Raw genomic sequence first — 5,000 nt, 5'->3', positions numbered from 1 at the left:
GGTGCAATGCCAAGTTCATGATTTTGTGACTTGGTGGTGATTTTGGTGAAAAACGAAAATGTTGGTTTTGGAAAAGTGGCTGGACTCAATCCTCACAAATGCCTTCAAAGTGATGTGGGAGAAGTTTGGGATCAAAAGGAATTGATCTTGACATGGTTGGTGCATAGCAAAGTTCATGATTTTGGTGTTTTGGCTTGATTTTGTGGCTTGGTGGTGATTTTGGTGAAAAACGAAAATCATGGTTTTGGAAAACTGGCTGGACTCAATCCTCACAAATGCCTTCAAAGTGATGTGGGAGAAGTTTGGGATCAAAAGGAATTGATTTTGACATGGTTGGTGCATAGCCAAGTTCATGATTTTGTGGCTTGGTGGTGATTTTGGTGAAAAACGAAAATGTTGGTTTTGGAAAACTGGCTGGACTCAATCCTCACAAATGCCTCCAAAGTGATGTGGGAGAAGTTTGGGATCAAAAGGAATTGATCTTGACATGGTTGGTGCAATGCCAAGTTCATGATTTTGTGACTTGGTGGTGATTTTGGTGAAAAACGAAAATGTTGGTTTTGGAAAAGTGGCTGGACTCAATCCTCACAAATGCCTTCAAAGTGATGTGGGAGAAGTTTGGGATCAAAAGGAATTGATCTTGACATGGTTGGTGCATAGCAAAGTTCATGATTTTGGTGTTTTGGCTTGATTTTGTGGCTTGGTGGTGATTTTGGTGAAAAACGAAAATCATGGTTTTGGAAAACTGGCTGGACTCAATCCTCACAAATGCCTTCAAAGTGATGTGGGAGAAGTTTGGGATCAAAAGGAATTGATTTTGACATGGTTGGTGCATAGCCAAGTTCCATGATTTTGGATTTTTGGCTTGATTTTGTGACTTGGTGGTGATTTTGGTGAAAAACGAAAATGTTGGTTTTGGAAAACTGGCTGGACTCAATCCTCACAAATGCCTCCAAAGTGATGTGGGAGAAGTTTGGGATCAAAAGGAATTGATCTTGACATGGTTGGTGCATAGCCAAGTTCATGATTTTGGATTTTTGGCTTGATTTTGTGACTTGGTGGTGATTTTGGTGAAAAACGAAAATGTTGGTTTTGGAAAAGTGGCTGGACTCAATCCTCACAAATGCCTCCAAAGTGATGTGGGAGAAGTTTGGGATCAAAAGGAATTGATCTTGACATGGTTGGTGCATAGCCAAGTTCATGATTTTGTGACTTGGTGGTGATTTTGGTGAAAAACGAAAATGTTGGTTTTGGAAAAGTGGCTGGACTCAATCCTCACAAATGCCTTCAAAGTGATGTGGGAGAAGTTTGGGATCAAAAGGAATTGATCTTGACATGGTTGGTGCATAGCCAAGTTCATGATTTTGGTGTTTTGGCTTGATTTTGTGGCTTGGTGGTGATTTTGGTGAAAAACGAAAATCATGGTTTTGGAAAACTGGCTGGACTCAATCCTCACAAATGCCTTCAAAGTGATGTGGGAGAAGTTTGGGAGCAAAAGGAATTGATCTTGACATGGTTGGTGCATAGCCAAGTTCATGATTTTGGATTTTTGGCTTGATTTTGTGGCTTGGTGGTGATTTTGGTGAAAAACGAAAATCATGGTTTTGGAAAACTGGCTGGACTCAATCCTCACAAATGCCTTCAAAGTGATGTGGGAGAAGTTTGGGATCAAAAGGAATTGATTTTGACATGGTTGGTGCATAGCCAAGTTCATGATTTTGTGGCTTGGTGGTGATTTTGGTGAAAAACGAAAATGTTGGTTTTGGAAAACTGGCTGGACTCAATCCTCACAAATGCCTCCAAAGTGATGTGGGAGAAGTTTGGGATCAAAAGGAATTGATCTTGACATGGTTGGTGCATAGCCAAGTTCATGATTTTGTGACTTGGTGGTGATTTTGGTGAAAAACGAAAATGTTGGTTTTGGAAAAGTGGCTGGACTCAATCCTCACAAATGCCTTCAAAGTGATGTGGGAGAAGTTTGGGATCAAAAGGAATTGATCTTGACATGGTTGGTGCATAGCAAAGTTCATGATTTTGGTGTTTTGGCTTGATTTTGTGGCTTGGTGGTGATTTTGGTGAAAAACGAAAATCATGGTTTTGGAAAACTGGCTGGACTCAATCCTCACAAATGCCTTCAAAGTGATGTGGGAGAAGTTTGGGATCAAAAGGAATTGATTTTGACATGGTTGGTGCATAGCCAAGTTCATGATTTTGTGGCTTGGTGGTGATTTTGGTGAAAAACGAAAATGTTGGTTTTGGAAAACTGGCTGGACTCAATCCTCACAAATGCCTCCAAAGTGATGTGGGAGAAGTTTGGGATCAAAAGGAATTGATCTTGACATGGTTGGTGCAATGCCAAGTTCATGATTTTGTGACTTGGTGGTGATTTTGGTGAAAAACGAAAATGTTGGTTTTGGAAAAGTGGCTGGACTCAATCCTCACAAATGCCTTCAAAGTGATGTGGGAGAAGTTTGGGATCAAAAGGAATTGATCTTGACATGGTTGGTGCATAGCAAAGTTCATGATTTTGGTGTTTTGGCTTGATTTTGTGGCTTGGTGGTGATTTTGGTGAAAAACGAAAATCATGGTTTTGGAAAACTGGCTGGACTCAATCCTCACAAATGCCTTCAAAGTGATGTGGGAGAAGTTTGGGATCAAAAGGAATTGATTTTGACATGGTTGGTGCATAGCCAAGTTCCATGATTTTGGATTTTTGGCTTGATTTTGTGACTTGGTGGTGATTTTGGTGAAAAACGAAAATCATGGTTTTGGAAAACTGGCTGGACTCAATCCTCACAAATGCCTCCAAAGTGATGTGGGAGAAGTTTGGGATCAAAAGGAATTGATCTTGACATGGTTGGTGCATAGCCAAGTTCATGATTTTGGATTTTTGGCTTGATTTTGTGACTTGGTGGTGATTTTGGTGAAAAACGAAAATGTTGGTTTTGGAAAAGTGGCTGGACTCAATCCTCACAAATGCCTCCAAAGTGATGTGGGAGAAGTTTGGGATCAAAAGGAATTGATCTTGACATGGTTGGTGCATAGCCAAGTTCATGATTTTGTGACTTGGTGGTGATTTTGGTGAAAAACGAAAATGTTGGTTTTGGAAAAGTGGCTGGACTCAATCCTCACAAATGCCTTCAAAGTGATGTGGGAGAAGTTTGGGATCAAAAGGAATTGATCTTGACATGGTTGGTGCATAGCCAAGTTCATGATTTTGGTGTTTTGGCTTGATTTTGTGGCTTGGTGGTGATTTTGGTGAAAAACGAAAATCATGGTTTTGGAAAACTGGCTGGACTCAATCCTCACAAATGCCTTCAAAGTGATGTGGGAGAAGTTTGGAATCAAAAGGAATTGATCTTGACATGGTTGGTGCATAGCCAAGTTCATGATTTTGGATTTTTGGCTTGATTTTGTGGCTTGGTGGTGATTTTGGTGAAAAACGAAAATCATGGTTTTGGAAAAGTGGCTGGACTCAATCCTCACAAATGCCTTCAAAGTGATGTGGGAGAAGTTTGGGATCAAAAGGAATTGATCTTGACATGGTTGGTGCATAGCCAAGTTCATGATTTTGGTGTTTTGGCTTGATTTTGTGGCTTGGTGGTGATTTTGGTGAAAAACGAAAATCATGGTTTTGGAAAAGTGGCTGGACTCAATCCTCACAAATGCCTCCAAAGTGATGTGGGAGAAGTTTGGGAGCAAAAGGAATTGATCTTGACATGGTTGGTGCATAGCCAAGTTCATGATTTTGGTGTTTTGGCTTGATTTTGTGGCTTGGTGGTGATTTTGGTGAAAAACGAAAATCATGGTTTTGGAAAACTGGCTGGACTCAATCCTCACAAATGCCTTCAAAGTGATGTGGGAGAAGTTTGGGATCAAAAGGAATTGATCTTGACATGGTTGGTGCATAGCCAAGTTCCATGATTTTGGATTTTTGGCTTGATTTTGTGACTTGGTGGTGATTTTGGTGAAAAACGAAAATGTTGGTTTTGGAAAAGTGGCTGGACTCAATCCTCACAAATGCCTTCAAAGTGATGTGGGAGAAGTTTGGGATCAAAAGGAATTGATCTTGGCATGGTTGGTGCATAGCCAAGTTCCATGATTTTGGATTTTTGGCTTGATTTTGTGACTTGGTGGTGATTTTGGTGAAAAACGAAAATCATGGTTTTGGAAAAGTGGCTGGACTCAATCCTCACAAATGCCTTCAAAGTGATGTGGGAGAAGTTTGGGATCAAAAGGAATTGATCTTGGCATGGTTGGTGCATAGCCAAGTTCCAAGATTTTGGTGTTTTGGCTTGATTTTGTGACTTGGTGGTGTGCCAAGAATCATGAAATTTTCAAAGTGGTGGTTTTTGAGTTTTGTTGGTTGGAAAGTGTCACAAATGCATGCAGAATGAGGTCTAGAAAGTTTGGTATCAAAACCAAGCCATCTTGATGTGGTTTTGAATTTTTGAAATGTTGGAAAATAGAGGGTTTTGAAAAAAATTCATGAAAATTCGAAACCTTGGCCAATCCTAACGAAACTTGGTGGGCACCTTCTTGATATTATTATGGGATGGACTGGAAAAAATCACGCAAAAATACGGTGTCTAGATACGTTTTTCCATTTTTCCCGATTTTCCACATTTCGGGTCTTTGGAAAAATAAAAAAAATACTTCCCCATGTCGAAAAATTCTAATTTTTTGCAGGCAATGTTGTACCATTTTTATGAGGATCCCTGCAAAAAATCTCGTGAAAATTCGTTCTCTAGGTCCCAAAACAGAACTTATGTCTACTCAAAAAAAGTGTATCTACTTGTACAAAAGTGGCTTTTGCATATTTAGCTATTATAGGGGGGGGGTGTTCCTCAATGCAGCCAGCTCTTGCACCATGGAAAATTCTGGTGCGGTCCCTTCATTCCCCCCTGTTTTGGCTTGCTTTGTGGTGGGGCAAGTCAAAACGCCCACACATGGGTGATCCACCAACTTGGGTTGGTGTCACCCGTTGTGGGCGGCGGCAC

The sequence above is a fragment of the Phaseolus vulgaris genome, chromosome 1 (genome assembly GCF_051622355.1).
Source record: "Phaseolus vulgaris cultivar YP4 chromosome 1, ASM5162235v1, whole genome shotgun sequence".
In the NCBI taxonomy this organism is placed as follows: Eukaryota; Viridiplantae; Streptophyta; class Magnoliopsida; order Fabales; family Fabaceae; genus Phaseolus; species Phaseolus vulgaris.
This window is presented reverse-complemented; position numbering follows the sequence as displayed.